A 25,162-nucleotide genomic window follows, 5' to 3' on the forward strand; every position below is an offset into this window, starting at 1 on the left:
ATAGAATAAATCCATTCATGTCATTCAATAGAAAGCTGGGCAGAAATGGTGAAATATTTCGGTCTCTCTAATCTATTGCTTTTTTTGTGAAGTGACTCTAATGAGACCATTTATGGTGATGTGTGAGGTTCAAACAGGAGAACATGTATAAGTTCAATATTCCTTAGTTCTTCTCTCTCCAGTGGCTACAAAGTGCTGTTAAGAGATGTTGGAACCTATTTCTATTGTTCTTCATTGTGAAGATATGCCTGCTGCTCCCTAGAGATTATATATTCAACTGTAAATGCCTGCCTTTTAGTTAAAAAAAATCTGCATGTGGTTAAAAACCACACTCAGTCTAAAAGTCACAGGCAGTCACCAAGACTTCAGCCAACACTGCTAACAATTAGTCGCTACCTACTACATTTGAGATTTCATAGACATTGTCGTGAAGTGTGTGAAGGAGTCACAGTAAAGGATTCAGGATGTGTGAAGTCACTCAGATTATTTCTCACATTGAAACTCAGTATTTAAGAACTCAGGAATTTTTAACTATTTAACTTAGTAAGCCATCCTTACTAAGTACTCCCTACTCCAGAATCTAGTAAAACGAAGTCATTCATGTTCCCTGAAGGAGTCAGATGCAGGTGACTAAATTAAAGAAGAAAGAGGAAGAGGGAGCAAAATAGAAAGAAATACAGGGATGAGGGTGAAAGGGAGAGATACAAACACATACACAGGGGGAGATAGAGAGAGAGAGAGAGAGAGAGAGAGAGAGAGAGAGAGAGAGGGAGGGAGGGAGGGAGGGAGGGAGGGAGGGAGGGAGGGAGGGAGGGAGGGAGGGAGGGAGGGAGGGAGGGAGGCAGGGAGGGAGGGAGGAAAGGAGGGAGGAAGGGAGGGAAGGAAGGAGGAAGGGAGGGAAGGAAGGAGAGGGAGAGGCAGAGGGAGTGGGAAAGGCAGAGCTAGAGAGAGAGGGAGAGAACCAGGGCTCTTCCATTTCTTCTGGGATTCCTCAAACACTGAGATGACTTTACAAACAACTGAAATATATTTATTTTGGTTTTAAAGGCTGAGATATCAAAAGTAAGGGAATCTGTGTGTTTGACAAAAGGTGAGACTTGTTGTTTCTGTTTCCAAGATGGTAATTAAATGTATTCACTTTGGGGGAAGAATCTGTGTCAATTCAAAACCAGTGTTTTATAGGCTCCCAAAGTTCTGATTTTTTATTTCTCCTAGAAATATAATTACCCCATTGATGACAATAATTCCTATTAGGTAAATATGAAGACAAGCTCTTCATATAAATTATGAGTTGATGGTGTTTTTAAAATCTCTGAAATGGTATTATACTTAAGGTTAGGTTTCTACTTGAGTTTGGTCTTTCTTTAGGGGAACAAAAGTTCATTTATGGAGTTCCATGTGTAAATTACTTAAAGTCTAACCACTGGCTAATCAACCATAATTCTCTAATGGTAAGTATAAAGCTCACTTTTTTAAAAATGTGTTTTGCATTATTCTTCTTTTAAAGATAGGAGAAGAACTTAGCAGTTTTCTTGTTTCTTTATTTCTTGAGAACATCAATAATACTTAGCCAGTAAAAAATGTCCAGAGGAATTAAAAAATGACAGGAACAACAAAAAAAAAAATTATTTTCTGACATCTGGGCCCTCCCTTTGTGGAGGTTAAGTTTTAAATTTATTTATTTATCTATTTATTTATTTGATTGATTATTTATTTTTTAAGTCTTCCAATTTCATTTAATGTAATGGATCTCTTACTAATATGCAGGGCACTGGAGCAGAAGAAAAAATTTATTTACATATAATATGTTCTGTGTAAGTTTCTACACCCAGTAGAGACTAAACTGACTTTGGGGATTTCAATGTTCCCTTGATTGATCTCATTTTTTTTCCTTTTATTTTATTTTTACGCTCAATATTTTACTTTCCTCCTGGTCCACCATCTTACTGTTCCTCATCCCAAATCTCCTCCCCACACTCCTCTCTACTAGGATGTCCCCACATCCCACACCTCACCTGACCTCTAGACTTCCTAGGGCCTCCAGTCCCTTTAGGATTAGGTGCATCTTTTTTGGCTGAACTCAGACCCAGATGTTCTCTGCTGTATATGTGTTGGGGGCCTCATATCAGTTGGAGTATGCTGCCTTGTTGGTGGTGATCCATTGTCTGAGAGATCTCAGGGGTCCAGGTTCATTGAGACTCCTGGTTCTCTTACAGGGTCGCATTCCTTCTCTGCTTCCTCCAGCTTTTCCCTAATTCAACCAAAGGTGCAGCAGCATTGTTGGTACAAATATCTTCATCTGACTCTTGTGTTTGGCATTTTTCAGAGAGCAGTGGTTGATATGGCCCCACTAATGTTGTCAGGTCTTGTGACTTCCCCTTGAGCTGGGTCCCTTGTTGGCTTTTTCCCTGGACCTTCATTCCCTCAGCCTCTTCTCCATTTCCATCCCTGCAGTTTTTCAGACAGGAATAATTATGGGTCAGAGTTTTGACTGTGGAATAGCAACTCTACCTCTAACTTGATGCCCTGTCTTTCTGCTAGAGGTGGGTTGTACAAGTTCCCTCTCCCCACTGTAGGGAATTTCATCTACTCCCCCTCCCTTTGATTACCTCCCAGGTCTCTGGAGAGGAGAGTCCTCCCAAGATCCTATCTCCTGAGGTCACCTGTTTCTATTCTTTGTGCTGGCCTTCAGAGCTTCAGTCCTTTTCCATCACACAATACCGGATCACGTTCCCCTTTCCTTTCTAGAGTCTTCCCTCCCTCCCTCCTTGTAGTGCTTTCCTCTCTGACCCAAGTGAGACTTAGGCATCCTCACTTCTGGCCTTAAGCTTGTTGATCTTTTTGACCTTCTGTGGACTGTATCTTGGGTATTCTGTACTTTTATTTTTGGTCTAATATCTGAATGTCATTTTGGGTCTGAGGTACCTCACCCAGGATGAGAGTTTCTAGTTCCTTCCATTTGCCTGTAAAACTCTAGATGTCCTCGTTCTTAACAGGTGAGTAGTAATCCATTGTGTAAATGAACCAAATTTTCTGTGTCCATTCTTTTGGGATATCTGGGTTGTTTCCAGCTTCTGGCTATTACCAATATGGCTGCTATGAAAGTAGTGGAACACATGCCCCTGTGGCATGGTGGAACATCTTTTGGGTATATTCCCAAGAGTGGTATTGCTGAGCCTTTAAGTAGATCTAGTTCCAATTTTCTGAGGAACCTCCAAATTGATTTCCAGAGTGGTTGTACCAGTTTTCAATCCCACTAATAACTGAGGAATCTTAGATAATTTCTATAACGTTGGGAATAGAAATTGTTTGTTGTCCTTAAGGAGCATGCATTCCATATATCAGTTTTTTCATTTTATGGTTATATTATCCCATATTAATATTTAACATATAATCTGATGTTTGTATTTAATATAGTAATCATCACAAATGCACTTGAGAGTGTATAACAAATTATCAGGTAATATCAGCAACTTACTTTTGAGATATTTGAGGGGCCACAAATAATAATCATTTATCTAATTAATCAGCAGTAAAGTCTGTTTCTTTTTCTGTGCTGTACAGATTAATCTACATGTCTCTATTTATCCATTCATAAGTAACAATTAGTCACTGTACAGAAGGAAAAAATATCCCAGACATTTTTAAAATTAGTATTTTAAAGCATAGAACTAGCTATCTTAATTTAATTTTGATTTAAAAAAGATGTGCAGGACTTCCAATTTCTGTTCTGTATAAATTATTGTTGGTATTGTGATGATTTGAATGGAAAAAAATTGTGCCCCCTTGTCCCTTGTGGGTGTGTGGGGAGTGTTGGGGGTGATGTAGTCTTGCAGTAGGAATTATGTCATAGAAAGTAAGCTGTGAGAATTCATAGCCCCTCCTCCCATCAGCCTTTCTCTCTCCCTGATATACAATCTCTTTGCTTCCTGCTCCTGAAATTACCTATTTGTTGCCCCATTTTCCTATTCTTATTTCTATGTAACTATAAGAGAAATTATATTCTTTCTTCATAAGTTGCTGTTATTTGAAAACAGAATTGTAAGTAATACATTTATCTCCATAGTATGATAACCAATCAATCGAGCTTATGATAAAAATTCATAGTTCATGACCGTAGTAGGAATTTTAATCATTATATCATAATATAATATTACAACAATGTTAGTATTTTGATACTTTCATTGTTTACTATTTTGATTAACTTCCATAGGCTCCTTGTGGAGAAACTATGGATTTTTCATTTAATTCTTTTCTGTTTATTATGAAAATTCTCACATTTTGACAAAACTATAAAATTTTTATACAGATTTCAGAAAATTTACTAATTTACAGTAACTCACATGTTCATCCTGAGTTAGTCATAAAAGCGAGTTCTTCCTAAATTATGATGACCAAGTATTTTCATTTTATTCTTTATTTTTAACAGGAAGTTATAGAGGACAAAGTTGAACACATCTACCAGCTCTTATAGCAGAGAATATTCCTTCATTAAACACCCTTTCTAGTCCTTTGTAATCACTGAAGAAAGTGTTACGGCCAAGCAAGCATCTGAGTGTGTTGCAGTATAGCAGATAGAGACAGATTTCCTCAGTGGAAGACAGAGTGCAAGAGTCTAAAATTGTTCATCTTAAATACATACCCCTCATCAAGACTGGAATTTTAACTCATCACATATTATCTTACAATGGTAATAAACAAATTCTACACAATATTGTTTTCCAAATAAAAAGGACATGTCTCCCCTCTTTTAATTAATCCTCCCATTATTCTATTGTTCTCTCTCCTGCTCTGCATTGTCTAAGATATTTTTGACAATGTCTCCTGAAGTTGACAAATTTCAAAACATAATAGCAAATTTTATTACTCTTTACATTATGAATTAATGATCTTTACTAAGTCTTAAAGAAATGTGTTACAAACACAGACAACACACAGTTACAATCCATTCTATGACAGATACATATTTTATTTACACACAAACAGATACTGTGGCTTTGATAAAAGCAGTGTGACCTATGTTGTTCTCATCAGATTCTGGTTCCCATAGGAGTAAAGCAGTTTCCAGTCTCATTATTGAATGTCATTAGAGATTTAGTAAAATTTACCATTTCTTCTATTACCAATAGAAATTCAAAGATAGCTGTGATAAAAATTTGATAAGGTAACCTTAACAACACAGGACTATATGAGTTTCTGAGAAAAGTCTAATTCCAATCAGGATCATGAACTAAGATTAGCCTGCAAGTAGATGAGTCACTCATCAGTACAAACATTGTGTGATTGTGTCGAAGTACAAAATTACCTTAGAGTAACTGAGGGAAAAACTAGCAAAAAGCAAAGGTGATCTGGAGAAATCACAGATTCCTCAATAAAAAGCATGCTTTTCCACATTTATTAATAATTTGTCTTTAAATTCCAATTGTTATACACACTATATCTACAGAAATAAGTAATCCTATCATTGTGGTTTATTCCAAACACATATAGTTCCTATAATTTCTAATAATAAAATGGAAGCAAAATTATACTTTTCCAATTCTTTTAATTAGTCACTTTGAAATAAGATTTAGTTAGCCATGTGCTAATGCTAACAGGAAAAAAACATTAATGAACACAGAGCATTTAAAAGAATCTCAGAAAGTATGATTCTAACCTTTCATACCTCTAATTAGACTGCTACCTCTCTGGAGTCCACTCTGCTTCTGCAGTTATTGTGATTGAATTATACTTTGCAAACAAACAAAAAAATTCCCAAAGCTTATAGTACATTGGTTCAATATAATTTAATAAGAGTCTATACACATTTGAGATAAAGTACTCAATTTCACTACCTAATTTTCTTTAATTTCACTTGAATAAGTTTTTACCCACTAGAATAAACTAATTCAACCACTTCCAAGTTTCATTTTCTTATAATCTCAATATATCCTATTTCTGCTGTTAACACTGTCATTTGGGAAAATTAAAAAAAATACATGAAAAGCCAAATATATTTCAATCCACACAGAAGCACTTTGAAGAGGAGAATACATACCTAGAAAATAAGAAAATATTTTCTAAGCTGATGTTTTAATTAAACACACACAACAACAACAACAACAACAACGAAAAAAACTACACAATTTGGAGTCATATGATGTCTCAAAACATGCTGATGGTAAAAGTTTACATGGTCTATCTTCAAGAATTAAGCTATGGCATCCTCTCACAGATATTTGAAAATTTCTTTGTCCCTCAGTATTCTTAGAGAGTTGTATGTATACATGATGTTTTTGATTGATAGCGTTGTTGTGAAGTAATAATGAGAAAGCATGTGCATTCATGAATATATTGTTTAATAAAAACAACCAACACTTAATCACTTAGCTATGGGTATTCAAATTTTAATTTATATCTAAATTGTTACTAATTTACTCATCTAAATCTTCTTCAAAGAGAACTGGTGAATTTATGCTTCACCATGGGTTTGAAGTAAAGAAGTGCACAAATGTAAACTCATGAATACCCACTTACAACACACACACACACACACACACACACACACATATACACAGGAGAAAGAAAATCTGGGAGGGAGATAGAGTGAGAAAAGAGAAAGGAAACTGTAAAATGCATCTGCTTTGATATAATGAAAGTAATCTGATACAATATATAATATATATGCAGATATTTTGGGAATTTATTTCCAGCGAATACAATTCAAGGTGTGCAATTTACTGAGTAAGTCATGTGCAGTTTTTATTCATACTATTACTCATTCCAGAAACATTCCAAGCTTTCCTGTACTGAGAAGACTGGATAGTGTTCTTCTCATGAGCTTGTATATGCATTAGGTAGCATGCCATAATATGGTAAGTGTTAAAAAGTTAATAAGTAGTGAATATCAGAGCCACCAGTGTGAACAGCTGTATTACATGTGAAATTTTATCAGAGATATCAACAAAATGGCATGCATGGTATGTAATTGCTGATAAGTGGATACTAGCCCAAAAAGCTCTGAATACCCAAGAAACAATTCACAGAACACATTAAGCTCAAATAAAAGGAAGACCAGAAGGTTTATTCCTCAGTTTCTCTTAGAAGGGAGAACAAAACACTTATGGAAGAAAATAAAGGGACAAATAGAGGAGCAGGGATTGGAGAAAGATCATCCAGAGACTGCCTCACCAGGGATCCATTCCATAGGCAGTCATTAAACACATGCACTATTGCTGATGCCAAGTAGTGCTTACTGGCAGGAATCTGATATAAATGCCTCCTCAGAAGCTCTGCCACAGCTATACTGCTACAGTGGAGGAGACTTGAAGCTCAACTTCTGACTGAACATGGTGGCCCTATTAACTCTAATGAAGGAGCTAGAGAAAAGACTGAAGGAGCTTAAAGGGTCTGCAACTCCATGAGAAGAATACACACACACACACACACACACACACACACACACACACACACACACACACACACACACATATATATATATATATATATATATATATATATATATATGTTAGTTGATATATATATATCAACTAAGTGAACCCACCACAGTTTTCAGAGACTAAAACACCAGTTAATGAGTTTGTATATAGAGATCTATTGCTCCAGTTATATATGCATCAGAGGATGGCATTCTCTGGCATCAGTTGAAAGAGAGGCCTTTGGTCCAGTGAAGGCTTGTTTTCCCAGTGTAGGACAATGCCAAGGTACTGAGGTGGGAGAGGATGGTTGGAAGAGGGAGCACCTTCTTGGAGGCAATGGGAGAGGAAGGGGGATGAGACTGGGGAAAAGGGGATAACATCTGAAATGTAAATACAGAGAATATCCAATTTAAAAATGTTAGATTCCAGGGAATCAAATAACCCTATTAAAAAAATGGGAGACAGAGCTAAAGAAAGAATTCTCAACTGAGGATGATGGCTGAGTAGAACCTAAAGAATTGTTCAATAGCCCTAGTATTCAGGGAAATGCAAATCAAAACAACCCTGAGATTCAATTTCACACCAGCCAGAATGGCTAAGATTAAAAACTCAGTTGACAGCAGATGCTGGTGAGGATGTGGAAAAAGAGGAACACTCCTCCATTGTTGGTGGGATTACACGCTGGTACAACTTACTCTGGAAATAAGTTTGGAGTTTCCTCAGAAAATTGAACATAATACTACCTGAGACTCAGCTACATCATTCCTGGCCATCTACCCAAAAATGTTCCAACATATGTTAAGGACACATGCGCCACTATTTATAGATTTCTTATCTTGCTCTTTACTCTTTTATTTAAGTGTCTTAGTTACAGTTTCAATTGCTGTGCTAAAACTCTATGACCAAAAAGCAAGTTGAGGAAAAATAGACTTATCCGACTTACACTTACCCATCTTTGTTCATAGCCAAAGGAAGTCTAGACAGGAACTCAAACAGGGCAATATCATGGACACAGAAGTTGATATAAAAGCCATGTTTTCCTTGTTCTGTTTATGCTTACAAAACCATGTTGATGAAAGTTTGTAAGTAACATGGCACAGACTAAGGAAATCATACTTAGGAATATATATGTTGTAGTGATTTCAATGAAAATGGCCAATTAACCTGTTGCTTTAGAAAAGTTGCTTCCCAGTTGATGAAACTTTTGATAAGAATTCAGAGATGTGACCTTGTTGAAGAAAGTGTGTCACTAGAAGTGGTATTGTGTTATAAATGCACAGGGAATTCAGTTGGCTCACTGTTGTGTCAACTTGTAAGCTCTCAGTGACTGCTCCAGTACCAGAACCATGCCTGCCTACTAGCATCCATGCTCACTGCCACACGGACTCATCTTCTATAATAACAGCAATTTCACTGCTTCCTTTTATAAGTTATTCCTGTCATTGTGGCTCATCAGAATAATAGAAAAATAGTAAAATCATATATAAATGTAACAATAGTTAGTAAAAAGTGAATCATTGAATTCAAAAGAAAACAGGGAGGAATTTGTAGGAAGGTTTGGGGGATAGAAGACGGAATACATTTCATTTTATTGTACTCCAAATGAAAAAACAAAGAAGTAGAGTAAGTCTCAAAGAACTGTCAGTTATACAAGGTGTGGTAATACCGTATTCAGTGATACTCTAATGTGCCTATAGAAATGTAGGACCAAAAAAATGTCAATTTTTATAATGACTATGAAACACATCATATTTAATTTCTGAAGCCTTTAGATCGTTCCTGGTATAAAAAAATCAATTGCATCTGTTTGTTTTAAAGGGCTTTTTTATTTTTGAGTTTTCAAGTTTATACAGGTTTCAATCCCATTTTAAGTCCACTCACACATGTTCCCCTTGTCTTCACTTCCTAGCCAGTTTTGAATCCTTTTTATATTTAACCTTTTAAGAGCATTTAGTACTTCCTAAATATTGTTGGATGTATGTGGGAAGCCACTGCATTCGCCATTACAAGATGGCACCCAGCCCGAAGAGAGGTTGGCCAGTTTTGAGATAAGCAACCTAAGTGCGCATGCACATATGCCTGTTTTGCTGTCTCATGCTGATTCCTTCTCTAGTCCTGAGTATGCTATTTAGGGCACACAGAATGCACAAATCAGGTAGCGACACATTCCTCTTAGGCATATATAAGGAGGGTTGATTTCTGGGTTCGGGGTCGTTCGCAACTGCAATCAAACCCACCATAAACGCCTGTAGAAGGATCCTGTTGTGGCGTGTCTTTCTTGCTGGTGAGATAGGCGATCGCTACAGATGTACATGTGTGTTCTTTTATGTGAGAGTCCCTATTATCACTACCTTTTTAAAGAAAATAGTTTTCTCTTGCCCTGCTTGCAGCTACATATTTCCAACAGCTCCACGACTAAGTAGCGATTATATGCCCAATTGCATTCTCAATTCTGAAATGTGGTCTGCCCTGGGTTTTGCATATTCAGAGTATGTTGTATCCATTGAAAAGAGTTATTAAATTCTATTATATTTATTTTTAGTATTTATCTAACTCTTATAAGTTGCAATATTTTCACTATATTCATATCCACCTACATAGACACAATGAACTGAGTTGGAATATTTCCTAAGTGGCTAGAGAGATGGTTTAGTGGTCAAGAGTCTTTTCACTCTTGCATATGACCCTGCTTCAGTTTCAAGTGCCCACATGGTGACTTACAATTATTCTAAATGTCTTTTGGAGAAGATATAAAACCCATTTCTTACCTCTGCTACCCAAGATGCAAGATACAAATGTGCTTTGTATACATGCAGGCAAACTTCTAATGTACAGAAATAAATAAATCTAAAACAATACTATAAAAGTGCTAATCATTAACCAAACTATGCCTTAATGGACAGTATGATGTGACAGAGAAAGAAGAATATAATAAGTAAAATCACAGTGAAGATCAGTAGATTCAAAATATGTCAAAGTTCAGAGGTAAGAAAACTTGATTTTTGAACATTGTAACTGTGACAGCCTATACCATTTTATCTAAATTATATTTGGAATATTTTAATGTGACTTTCATATCACAGGTAGTAAAATAAAATTCTTATAAATAAATTGACATAATTGCTTTCATGATGACTGTCTTAATTAAGGCTTTATGGCTGTGCACAGACACCATGACCAAGGCAAATCTTATAAAGGACAACATTTAATTGGGATGGTTTACAGGCTCAGAGTTTCAGTCTGTCATCATCAAGGTGACAGCATGACAGCATCTAGGCAAGCAAGATGCAGGCATAGCTCAGAGTTCTATTTCTCTATCTAAAGGCTGTTAGTAGAAGACTGACTTCCAGTCAATTAGGGAGAGTATCTTAAGCCCAGGCCCACAATGACACACCTACTCCATCAATGCTGTGTCTTCTAATAGTGCTATTCCCTGGGTCAAGCACATACAAACCATCAAAATGCCTAAACCTGAAGAGTCGCTTTTCTAATAGAATATATTCTATGTATTAAATATCATTTCAAAATAATCTTATTGTATATATATATATATATATATATATATATAACATATAATGTTTAACTACATTAATAATTGATTAAGTGTGCCTTCATTTGGATTGATTAACACATTGAAGAGTAATCAAAAATTGAGTTCTCAGTTACAGAAGCCATATGAAGAGCGCCTGTCTGAAATTTAAGTTCTGACATCCCCCCTCAGCTGCTTTGTCAATCTTCTGTGACAAAAGATAAACTATGCCAACAGAGCAACAGAAATTCATGTTGCTTTCCAAGCTATGAATAATCAAGTCCTCAGCATAGATACCTGAAATCTCATCTCTCATTTCATCATTGTTGGGTAGTTGGTAACAGCACTCTTCTGCTAACTAGAGGGAAAAATAACATTTAAAATTCCTTACCAATTAGTTATTGCCTTACATAATCAGGCCTAGCAAGACTTCTCTTAATTATTTCAGAATCCTCTCCTCAATTTTTGCTGTGATAAATATTAAGAAGGCTGGTGCCAGGTTCCCATGTGTTTTGCTCCACTGTCTCTACCCTTGGCTCTCTATGACAAGAGCTGTCCTCGGGCCACTCCAACACGGCAGCATGCACACTACTCCTCTCAATCTACCTTCCCCATGCTGTCTCTCTGCCAGCCTGGAACTTTGTTCACATTCCCTACAGCCTGGTAAAACCAGGATTCTAGAGGTTTCAACAGCGGCTGTCCCCTGTGGCTCTGGGACCTGCTCTGGTCTATGGTGGCTCTGTTCTTTTGTGGCTCCCTGCCCGGAACTGCCCACACAAGCCTGACCAAATCAAGGCTCCAAACACTTATAATTTAACAATGGCTTCATCTCAGATTCTCTCATTAAATTTTATACTTTATAAAATATCCACGCGTAAACTCAGAGCCAAATATTATGATATAATTTGTCCACCTAGACAAGACAAAATTCTGTACACACCCATCCTTTTAAAATATATTAATAACCTATATCTATGCACAGCAAAGAATATTGACATTTGTCTCTGTGCCTACCAGTTCTTTCTCCTTGCTCTGGCTCCTCCCTACCCTTCTAAAACTTTGTCCCCACCCATCCTTTCCTCTCATCCAATGACAGGTTTTGGGCTAGTCCTTCTGATTTCAACCACACATTTTCTTTGTTATTTGCTCTGGGTTAAGACATTCCCCTCACATGTAAAGAGAAAGTATGAGGACTTGTGGATAGTGGGTTGAATGGATTTCAAAATACATATGAAGCTAGTGCTATAACTGTGACCATCTTTGAGCTATCAATATGAGATTTATAAGTTTTGCTTCAACAGTTTTTCAAGGCTATAACATTTTAATTAGATTTTTCTTAACTGATCATTTTGAGGTCATTTGCTCACTCCTCATTCCTGTGTCTAGTTATGTATGATATAGTTACTGGAAACGGAAGGAACTAATTGATAATTATTCCACAGAAGAGTGACCAATATCTTACAAGAAGTCACAGATTCTTCATAGCCACTTTTATTGTAGTATAGAAAATCTAACCAAAGAAGAGGTAGTAACCACAAGGATACCCAGAGATCTAGAAAATGAATTGGGGTTGGACAACACTAGGGCAGTGTCATCCTGGGAACATAAGAATTTTAGATGTTAATTCTGCTCAAACTTCATAGATTTTGGACTCAAATGAATCTGTAGAACCACACTCTTTTCAAAGTACTTTTGGCTTAGATTTTATCGCTCTTGTAATAATAATAATAATTATACTACTACTAATAATATATATATATATATTGCTTTGGCAAAATGTAAAAGAAATTCTATTTTTTTTTCTATAGAGATAGCTTAGATGGTTAAACCACTTCCTACACAGGACATTAGATTCCAGTGACTAATATGATTTTCAGGAGTAGAACATCTGCCTATAATTCTACCATTTGGTTGGTAACACCAGTTGATTACCTAGAGAAAGCCTGGTAGCTGGACAAGTTGAATCCTGGTGCTCTGTGTTGAATGAGAGACCCCGCCTCAATATGTAAGGTAGAGAGTAATTGAGGAAGACTCTAACTGTCAAACCCTGACCTCCATACACAGGCATATGTGAAGTAACCACACAACTAAATATGCATACAGACAGTATGCATGCATGTTAAAAAATGTTAAGAACTATCTCTATTACAATACATAATAATTTGAAAAACAGCAGGGTGATTCTTTCATCTTAGATTGAGAAATGAGAAACCCAGTCAAAGTCTTACATAATTATCTTCTTACCTGTGATCATTATCCATCTGTGCCATATACCCAGAAACTGTTAAATCTTTTAGTCTTATTTTAGGGGGATGTCTGAAAGAATATTTGAACTAAAATTATTTCAGGTTGAACCTTTTCTGAATTCCTTCTACAGGAGAAACTCTAGGGAAAACCCGATATGAGTGAAAAAATGAAGAGAGATTAGTCAGAAAAATTGTGATATATATGTAGTGGATTATATCATATTGTCTTAATTGTCACTGGCTAAGTCACAAGGCTGAAATATTATAAATAAAATAAGAAGTCTATCTATTCATTGAAAACACAGAAAATTTATTTGGCAGTGTCTGTGAATAGAGCTCTTGAGAGTTAGGGAATGAATTTTTGAGTACAATGATGTAATAGACTGGGAACATGAAGGAATGTTAAACACACTGGGATTTGAGCCATATAAGATATTAATTTTATTTATTGTCAAGGATAATAAGGAAAGAACACTGTTAGAACATAAGTGATCCTATTGGAGCACAAAAACATTTCATAAGGAGATCTGACTTTTAGTTTGTATATTACATTGAATAAGAGGATAATTTTCTAGAGAAGAGTTAGCTTGAACTGTCCAAAAGTATAAAACTAATATAAAATAAAAACTAAGAGAAAAGACATTCGTTTATATTTTCTTGAGATAAATGGAGAGTTTGAAGCTGGAAACAACACACATGTTTCACAACAGAAGAATGGATACAGAAAATGTGGTTCATTTACACAATGGAACACTATTCAGCAATTAAGAATGAGGACATCCTGAGTTTTGCAGACAAATGGATGGAACTAGAAGATATATCATACCGAGTAAAATAACTCAGACTCAAAAGGACATGCACAGTATATACTCGCTAATATATGCATATTAGCCAAAACAAACAAACAAACAAACAGGATGTCCAAGATACAGTCCACAGAATTCAAAAAGGTCAACAAGCTAAAGGGCCCAAATGAGAATGCCTTAATTCCACATGATAGAAGGAATCAGCAGTCAGAAGGGAGGAAGGAAGAGGGGGTAAAAAAGGAGAGGGAAGAAGGGAGGGAGAAAGACAGGGAGAGAGGAACCCTGGAGGGAAAGGAGAGGAGAACATGCACTGGTATTAGGTGGGAGAAAAGGAATGAAACACTGAGGGCCACTACAAAGAATGAAAAGAGCTGACCTCTGGACAGAAAAGTTGGGAGGACCCTCCAGAATGCACCAGAGACCTTGGAGGTAATAGATCCTCTGGATTCAAAAGGGATACCCTAGATCAAATGCCCTACAGTAGGGAGAGGGAACTTTTAGAGCCCACCTCCAGCAGAAAGACAGGGTATCAAGTGAGGGATGGGGTTGCTATCCCACAATCAAAACTCTGACCCATAATTATTCCTGTTTCAAAGAAAGACTGTATAAATGGAAATGGAAAAAAGCATAAGAAAAAGAAAGCCCAGGAAAAGGCCCAAAGGAGAACGCAATTCAGTGGGGAGGCCCCAAGGCCTGATACTGTTACTGAGGCTATGGAGCGCTCACAAAAAGGAACCTCTCATGGCAGCTGAGTCACATGAAGATATTTCCACCCATCCAACCAACAGAGCTGGTGACCCCTATGTTTGAATTAAGAAATATCTGGAGGAAGCTGAGGAAGGGATTGACCCTATAGGAGGACCAGCAGTCTCAATTAACCTGGACCCCTGAGATCTCTCAGACACTAGATCACCAACCAGATAGCATATACCAGCTGATATGAGACCCCTAATACATATAACCCAGAAAACTGCCAGGACTGTGTTAAGTCAGCGAAGATGCACCTAACCCTCAAGAGACTGGAGGCCACAGGGAGTTTAGAGGTCTAGTAGTATGGGTGAGTTGGGGACATCTTGAGGTGGGTGGGATCTGGACATCCTAGTAGAGAGAGGGGGAAGCAGGGGAGTGAGAAGTATGGGATGTGGAACAGTAGGAGGGTAGACAAAGGAGGGAATAAAATCCTGAGTGTAAAAATAAAATAAAATTAAAAAGAAAAGAAAAGAAATAGCTTTTAGGCAAGGCATCAATCTATGCTCAAATGCAATAAAAACTTTATTCAGTATTATAAACTCATAAAGTAATCACTGTGAAGAACCTCATTGAGTAGCCAAAAACTTTCTTGAATGTAACCAACCAGTAAATTTTTGTGCTACAATCCATGGCTAATATAATGAATCTTATTAACATTCATAATTTCTGATTATACTTCTGCCTTTTAAGACAAAAGAAAGGTTAATATCTGGATATGATATTTCTAAAATACACAGGAATCTTCTAGATTCAAATATTGTACGACTTTACAAAAAAATCCTTTGAAAAATAATAGAAGTAAAGGCAGCAAGGGAACCGAAGGAAATCATGAAAGGTTAAATACATTTTTGGCTTATGGTATTTTCAGTCCACAATGGGTTTATTGAGTTGTACCTCCATCATGAATTGAGAAAACTCAGTACTGTCAATTTAGAATTCAATTTCAAGTACACTATCACTGAAAAGTCAAGGTCAAGTAAGAATGTATTCATTACAGAAATCTGTGCAACCTAGAAGTCACAGACATTTGAAATAAAGAGATAATCTTTATCACAAAAAATAAGATAAAAATCAACTAAAACCAAAAAAGGCATGATGTGAGATGGGAAATTTTTCACAAAACACTTCCCCACTCAACTCATTCGATAAACTATTGAATATGAAAGATAATATACAAACTCAATTTTAGAAATAAAAAAATGAGAGCTACGTATGACCAAAATTATTAATTTCTTTAGAGATTGTATCAGGGCAAGGTTTTGAGTAATTTGCTCTAAAATTTGATATTTATTTTGACTTTAAGTAGTACATTCATATCTTAGCTTATATATCCAGTTTAGTTTAGTACTATATGATTAATGTTTCACGCATTTTACAAACTAGAATACAGAAAAAAATGCAAGCAGTTTATTAGGAGAGAAAATAGTACTCATTGTGAGGATCGTCACAGTCATGTGGAAACCAGAAGAGAAACAGTTCACAATAGAAAGAAAGAATCTACAAATTCTAAACTTTCAGGAGACTAAAAATTGTAGTGGCATGTAAATATATTAATATAAACTTGTTATCAACTAGAAGTTGCATAAAATTTTGGTCCTGCTAATTTCAGTGGAAGCATACTTCTAAAACTTGATCAAACTTGACACATTCCACAATTCTGAATTTTTGATTGGTCGTAGTTTTAATGGTCTTAATTTATGGCAAAGAAAAATTTTCTTTAAATCTGATATTTGTCTGTGGGAATAGGATTTATAATGTAGTTAGGATTCTAAATATTATTTTAGAGAATTATAATGGTCAACTTTTATTTCATCCATGACTTCACTAGCTCTGAGTATTTGTTTGGATTTTCAGCAGTAGCTGGTTTTTTTTTTTTTTTTTTTGTTTTTTTTTGTTTTTTTTGTTTTTGTTTGTTTGTTTGTTTGTTTTGTTTGTTTTTGTTTTTTGTTTGTTTTGTTTTTTTTTAATTCAAATTGCAGCGTCAGGGTATGAGTTACACTATTGCTTATGAGGTTGTATGCTGGAGGCCCCACATGGAGATCTCTGGTGAGGGAGAAGAAATGGCTTCTCCTTCCTCCACTGCTGGGTATGGCTAGGTGTGTGGGTTCAGGCAAGGGGGAGAGAGACTCTAGCAAGGCTGGGGGGCAGGGACTGTTTCTGCCAGCTCTGCAGCTGGTGCTGTTCTTTCTCTGTTTCTGCTGCTATGGTGAGATGCTGGGCTAGGCCAAACCAGAGGGGGAATGGCTAGGTGGTGAGGGGTGCAAGGGAACTACCAGCTGTGATTCCAGAGAACAGATCTCTTCCCAAGCAGCAAGTCTTACAGCTCTTATGACAGAAGCTCTCAGACCATGAGGTAATTCCTGCACACCTTTAATTCCAGAGATGCCTCTTATGTAGTTTTGGGATGGTTCAGTGTCTGACAACAGGTGCTTCCTATTGGCTTGGTCTGAGGCCTTGGGAATACTTCATGTACATATTTGGGGGTGTGGTCTTGAGCCTACTTGATGAGTGGTCTCCTCCTTACCTGCAGAGGAGGGACTTGGGGTGTTACCTACACAACTCAAACCAACAGGGGGCTGTAGAGTTCTGTGGCTTTGAGAGGGGCTTGATCTCACTGGAGACTAGGAAGCTCCTATTGTCCCTTAGGATCCTGGGGCTTCTACCTACTTGGACTGAGAATCAAGGTACCCTTCTCCACCAATTGCCCCACTATTGGTCTCTCAGGGTTATTGCACATCACTGATTGTTGTGGTTTATAGAAGTCACAGTTGGTTGAGTGCAACTGTTGGTAACTTACCAAAATACTCTATCTCATTGTAACATTAGAAGATGTACTAAAAAGTTCCTCCATCATGGCTGCCTAAGTATGATGTAAAAAGTACAATAACCAAATGATAATAAAAATAATAGTTGTTTTAAATTATCAAAATGAAAGAGGTTATAAGTTTAATCGCTGTTATAGTATTACACACCCTCTATGAGAGAGGTAAAAATCCAGCAGAACTTGGTAGAAAGGGGTCTGCCAAATTGGAACAACCTATACTTTTAATTATTATCCTACTGGAAGATAAAGGACATGTTATATTGTGAGAGAGGCTATAGGTCTGTATAAACAGGAAAGAAGAAAAGGCTTTAGATTTCTTCCAAAGTAAAAAGGATCACATTTGATAAAGGGAGACCCCCTGAAGATTTCAGCTGCAGAAAGAAAATCAAAAGAATCGAATGTTCTGGTAATGTTTATTGTTAAACTCACTATTGAAACAATTTTCAGAAGATCACAGAAAATGGAAAGATCTTCCATGCTCATGGATTGGAAGGATCAACATTTTGAAAATGGCCACCCTACCAAAAGCAATCTACAGATTCAATGCAATCCCCATCAAAATTCCAACCCAGTTCTTCATGGAATTGGAAAGATCAATGTGCAATTTCATCTGGAATATCAAAAGACCTAGAATAGCAAAAACCATCCTCAATATCAAGAAAACATGTGTGGGAATCACTATCCCTGACCTGAAGCTATATTACAAGGCAATTGTGCTGAAAACTGCATGGTACTGGCACAGAAATAGGCATGTTGATCAATGGAATAGAATAGAAGATCCAGAAATGAGTCCTCACGTATATGGTCACCTGATTTTTGACAAAGTAGTTGTAAACATTGAATGGAAAAAGGACAGCCTATTCAACAAATGGTGTTGGTCCAACTGGCACTCAGCATGCAGAAAAATGAAAATAGACCCTTCCTTATCTCCTTGTACAAATCTCAAGTGTAAGTGGATCAAAGATCTCCACATTAAACCAGATACACTGAAACTATTAGATGAGAAAGAAGGGAAAACCTTAGAACACATAGGCACAGGAGAAAATTTTCTGAGCAAAACTCCAATGGCTCAAGCTGTAAGGTCAAAGATTAACAAAAGGGACTTAATGAGATTGCTAAGTTTCTGTAAAGCTAAGGATATTGTCAAGGAAACAAAACAGCAGACAACAGAATAGGAAAAAATCTTTACCAACTCCACATCAGACAGAGGCCTAATATCCAAGGTAGAACTCAAAGAACTCAAAACTCTAGACACCAGAGAATCAAACAACCCTATTAAAAATGCGGTACAGAGCTAAACAAAACGTTCTCAATTGAGGAATATGGAATGGTTGTGAAACATCTAAGGAAGTGCTGGACATCCTTAGCCATCAGGGAAATGCAAATCAAAACAACCCTGAGATTCCACCTCACACCAGTCAGATTGCCCAAGTTCCAAAACTCAGATGACAGCAGATGCTGGCGAGATTATGGAGACAGAGAAACACTTCTCCACTGTTGGTGGGGTTGTAAACTGATACAACCACTCAGGAAATCAGTGTGGCGCTTCCTCAGAAAATTGGACATAGTGCTACCTGAAGACCCAGCTATTCCACTTCTGGGCATGTACCCCAAAGACACTCCAATATACAGCAAAGATACATGCACCACAATGTTCATTGCAGCTCTATTTATAAAAAGCCAGAATCTGGAAAGAACCCAGATGTCCTTCAGTAGATGAATGGATACAAAGATTGTGGTACATTTACACAATGGAGTACTTCTCAGCTATCAGAAACAATGACTTAACCAAATTCTTAAGAAAATGGTTGCATCTAGGCATCTAGAGAATATCATTCTGAGTGAGATAACCCAGTCACAAAAGAACAGACATAATATGCAGTCACTGATAGTGGGATGCTAACCCCACAGGCTGGGACTACCACAGAAACAACTCACAGACTGTGTGTAGTTCAAGAAAAAATAAATAAAACATTATGCTCAATCCTTATACACTAAGAAAAAGTTGACTAATTCAGGGTTACATCCAGTTTTGCATGTACTTTTTGATCATTGTAACTAGTAAGATCTTAATGCGGAGTATCAAACCTTAAAAAAATGCTTAAAATTTGTATATTTATCTTTTTTTTAAGTAAAGTTCTTCAATTAACAAAAAAAGAAACAATTTTGAAACTGGCTAGGGAATATACATACACATACACCGTCATCAATGCCACTGTAAATGTTTCTTTTTTTGCTTTTACCATAAGATGGAGTATAGATCCAGGGCTTCTATGTGGTTTCTGGCAACATCAGGGACCATAAACATCGACATAGTTTCAAGCATCAGCACATGGCAAGGACTTACACTTGGTCTCCAGTGACAGTATGGCCTGAGGACATCACCATGGTCCTGTGCTGAAGCATGCAGTATGTCACACAGTATACCTTTTTACACAAACAGCTTTGCATGCAAATGTTTATTGCAATGTGTCTTTTTGTTCTTATTCAAGTCTTCTGGCTTCTGCCATGCTGTCAATACTGTAAACCTTGCAGAGACTCCTCTTAGACTTCCTGTTATTGATAAGAGTCGTGAAGATTCTGTAGGTCTGGTCCTGGAGAACCAGCCACTTCATGTGCTCTAACAGGATCTTATAGATGAAATCGGTAAACCATCTCAAAATCATGGATCTAGAGCTGAATGGTAGCTTAATTGGTCAGATTTTGAATCGATTTTTAGAGTTTATGTATGTGACTGATTTTCTTATTTTAAGTTTGTGCACTGCATGTGTGCCTGATGCATTCAGAATTCAGGAGATCCCTAAAATATCTGATTCTGCAGTTCAGTTTGCGATGGTTGAAAGTCACCATGTGGGTACTGGAAATCGAGCCTGATTCCTCTGCAAGAGCATTAAGTACTCTTCACTCAAACCATGATGCATTTTGATGTCAACATCTTGGTTGGATGTTTATTTAATTTATCAAATTTGAAAATTTTTTAGCCATTATTTTCTAGAGTTTATTGCTGTGTCTTTATCTTCTATATATGATCTCCTGGCTTCCCCTATATCCTCTTCCCATCCCCAGGTTCAACCCCACCTCCTCTGCTCTTCAGAAAAGGGCAGGTCTTCAAGACACAACAGGACAAAACAAGATAAAACAGGACAAGGCACAAACTGTACAAGACAACCTAATAGGAGAAAAATAATCTCAAGTACAGTTAAACAAATCAACAATACACCTCCCCCAAGTGTTCAGAATTAGTAGTCCCAACCTAATGCCAACTCTTGTAGGTCCAGTACTTGGCATTTCAGTCTGTGTGAGCCACTGTATGCATGTCTTAGTTAATTCACTTGATTCAAGAAAACATGACTATGGGCCATGTTCTGTTAGTGTTCTCTATCCCTTCAGACTTCTATGGTCTTTCTGCTTCCTCTTCTGCAGTATTCTCTGACTTTGGAGTAAAGAGACTTTATGAAAAATTTCAATTTAGATTTTCTGACTTTAAGGGGAACATTGGATACCAACCTAGCTTTAATGAATGTTTTATTTTCTCTCAATGCCATTGAGGACTTGAAGACTCCATTTATTTTAGGGAAAAGTTTCTATACATACTATTTACTAAGACTATTTTCCACTGCACGATCTCAAATTTTATATTTTGTTTTCTGCTGAAGTCAGACTTCTATGTAACTTAATGGTTTTGCTACATCTCAGTTATAATAAAAAGTTAAGTCAATAATTTGTTTTAGGTTTACTTTTATGTTTTAAAACTTTTGATTGATTTTGTTTGTCTAGTCTCATCATCCTGCTGTCCATTATATTCCCCTTTAGATCTTTAAGGAAGTTTTCTCTTCTAAGTCTCTGTATACTAGAACTGCATAAAAGCCTTTCAGGAATTTTTTTTTTTCTTTTCCACTTAAGGGTAGGAAATTTCCATATCTCGTTTGTTTTTTAGTTTTCTTATTTTTATTTTTTATCAAAAATTAGATTTCAGTATCTAGAAATCAAACTATACTCCTCAGAGTTTGCGTTGCTATTATTATTGTTTTTGGCAGAATATCTCTTGTCCCTTTGCATTGTAATGACTGAGTGACAGGGCTTTTGCAGCCCATTCCCAAAAATGACATATGTCATTCCACAAGGCTACACTTATTCCAAGAAGGCCACATCTCCTAATAGTGTCTTTCCTGGAGCCAAGCACATACAAACTTCAATAATCAAGCAGTTTCACTGGGAAGAGGGCTGTAACACACTATGCACAAAGCTTTATTTAAAAAAAAAAAAGAAAGAAATGCAAGCTAGAAACCATTCCATGCAAGAAGAAGAAAGTATAAGACCAAAGTCCAATCCCTTTTTAGAGAAGCTATGCTAAATGATCTTTGGTGACAAAAAAAGCAAAATTTTATAGTTTGTTTGATATTTGTTGTTATTGTTGTTTAGTTTAGTTAGTAGAGCAGAGATGAGTATATGAATGCCATGCAGAGTAGACTTCAGGCTCAGGAGTAAATAACCAATATATATCGTACACCATGTTTTGGTTTTGTTGTTTTGTTTTCTTGCATGAATTTATTGTTTTTTTTTCTCTTTAGAAGAAGTATGAACATAAAGTTAGGGGGTTAAGGAGAATAGGGGATCTGAGTGGAATGGGAAAACTCAAAAGATGAGGACTAAAAGTTCTCAAATAGTCATTGGATATAAGAATAACTCAGTAGCCCTCCTCTTTTCAAAAGATAAACTGGCTCAGGAAGACATAATACCCTTCACAATAGTCACAAATAATATAAAATATCTTGCTGTAACTCCAACTATGAAAGTAAAAGATCTGAATGACAAGACCTTCAAGTCGTTGAAGAAAGAAATCGAAGAAGACCTCAGAAGATGGAAAGATCTCCCATGCTCATGAGTTGGCAGCATTAATATAGTAAAAATGGTCATCTTCCTGAAAGCAATCAACATATTCAACACAATCCCCATGAAAATTCTAACTGCATTCACCATAGAGTTAGAAAGAGTAATTCTCAAATTCATCTGGATTAACAAAAAACCCAGGACATCAAAAACTATTCTCAACAATAAAAGAATAATAATCACCATCCCTAACCTCAAGCTGTAATAAACAGCAATTGTAATAAAAACTGTATGACACTGATACGGAGACAGGCAGATAGATCAATGGGATAAAATTGAAGACCCAGAAATGAACCCACACACCTATGGTCACTTGATCTTTGACAAAAGAGCTAAAATCATCCAGTAGAAAAAAGACAGCATTTCAACAAGTGGTGCTCATTCAACATAAGTCAACTTGTAGAAGAATTTAAATCAATCATTTCTTATTTCTTTATACAAAGCTCACCTCAGGGATCAAGGACCTCCACATAAAACCAGACCCATTGATATTAATAGAAGGGAAAGTGGGGAAGAGCCCCCAATACACAGACAAAGGGAAAATTTCCTTAACAGAACACCAATGGCTTATGCTCTAAGATAAACAATTGAAAATGGGACATCAGAAAACTTTAAAGCTTCTGTAAGGCAATGGACATTGTCAGTAGGACAATACAGCAATCAGCAGACTGAGAAAAAGATCTTTACCAAGGCTACATCTATTAGTGGGCTAATATCCAATATATACAAAGAACTCAAGAAGTTAGACTTCAGAGAACCAAATAAACCTATTAAAATAGGGTATATAGCTAAACAAAGAATTCTCAAATGAGTAGCAGTGCATGACCAAGAAGCACCTAAAGAAATGCTTAACCTCCCTAGTCATCAGAAAAATGCAAATTAAAACAATGCTGAGATTAAACTTCACACCAGTCAGAATAGCTAAGATCAAAAATTCAGGTGACGCTAGATGCTACCAGGATGTGGAGAGAGAAGAACACTCCTCCACTGTTGGTGGAGTTGTAGGGTGGTACAACCCCTCTGGATATCAGTCTGGCAGTTTCTCATAAAATTCTACATAGTACTGCCTGAGGACCCAGCTATACCACTTTTGGGCATATACTCAAAAGATGCTCCAACACAAAACAAGGACACATGCTCCACTTTGTACGTAGCAGCCTTATGTATAAATAGCCAGAAGCTGGAAAGTACCCAAATGTCTTTCAACAGAGGAAAGGATAAAGAATATGTGGTACATTTACAAAATGGAGTACTACTTAGCTATTAAAAACAATAATTTTTATGAAATTCTTAGGCAAATGGATGAAGTATGATCGGAGACCAGGAGACCAGGGTCAGCAATTTGAACAGAGTTGTGTGGCGATGGCCTATGAGAAACATAGGGTGGCCACCATCTGGTCCCAAATGCCAGGAAAGCAAGAGGCTCCCAGGACCCAGCATGGATGAGATTATCTCAAAAGCTCAACAAAGTGGAGGGAGTAACATAGAGAACATATCCACAGTTTTCGCATGGTTCCTGGTTGGGGGATGGGGCCACCCACCCTTCCCAAAATTTTAACCCAGAATTGTTCATGTCTAAAGGAAGTACAGGGACAAAATGTGAAGCATAGACTGAAGGAAAGGCCATCCAAAGACTGCCCCACTTGGTGATCCACCCTATAAGCAGCCATTAAACCAAGTCACTGTTGCTGATGAAAAGTTAAAGAGCCTTACTGATACACATGAGAATGCTTGCAGCTAACCATCGAACTGAGCATGGGACCTCAATGAAAGAGTTCGAGAAAAAAATTGAAGGAGCTGAAGGGGTTTTCAACCCATTTGGAAGAACAACAATATCAACCAACCAGAGCTTCCAGGGCCTAAACCACCAAACAAAGAGTACATATGGAGAAACCCATGGACCAGTTTCATATGTAGAAGAGGATGGCCTTGTAGGGCATCAATAGAAGGAGATGTTCTTGGTCCTTTGAAAGCTCATTTGCCCAATATAAGAGAATTCCAAGATGGTGAGTTGGGAAGGGGTGAAAGGAGGTGGAGCATCTTCATAGAAGCAGGAGAAGGGGATATGGGAAAGCGGTCACTGGGAAACTGAATAACATTTGAAATATGAATACATAAAATATCCAATTTAAAAAAGGAAAAAATATCAATCTTTTTACCTGAGATGCTTTCTTACTTTTTTTTCTGTTGTCAGGTTTCTTGCTTAACATATTCAATGATAGTTGGGAAAGTATAAATACATTCATGAATATATTTCTTATAAAGTACATAAAGTAAAGTTGTCTAGCTTGACATTTGCTGTCTACATACTGTACCATTAAAATAAAACATTATTACCACAAGAGGATGTCATGAATGAACTTTATTTTCATTTGAAATTGAAAATTTTGTCAAGGATAAAAGGTGACAGCAATTTCTATTATGTCACTTTCTTAAATTACTATTTATACAATCCTGTCGAAAGCATCACAGTCAACTATTACATGAGACTGGAGTGAGCATGGTCACACCACTTCTTCTAAGTGGGAATCAGGGGAGTTCTCTCAAAGCTAGCTTACACTCAAATGTCAATGGAGATAGGAAATGACTGACCCATGTATTAGCATATTATAGCTAATAAATTCAACCCATCACAAAGGGCCGCAGACCACTAGCTAAGTAAATGTATTTATTATTTCAAACAGTATTTAAAATCTGAT

The sequence above is a fragment of the Micromys minutus genome, assembly GCF_963924665.1.
Source record: "Micromys minutus genome assembly, chromosome: 7".
In the NCBI taxonomy this organism is placed as follows: Eukaryota; Metazoa; Chordata; class Mammalia; order Rodentia; family Muridae; genus Micromys; species Micromys minutus.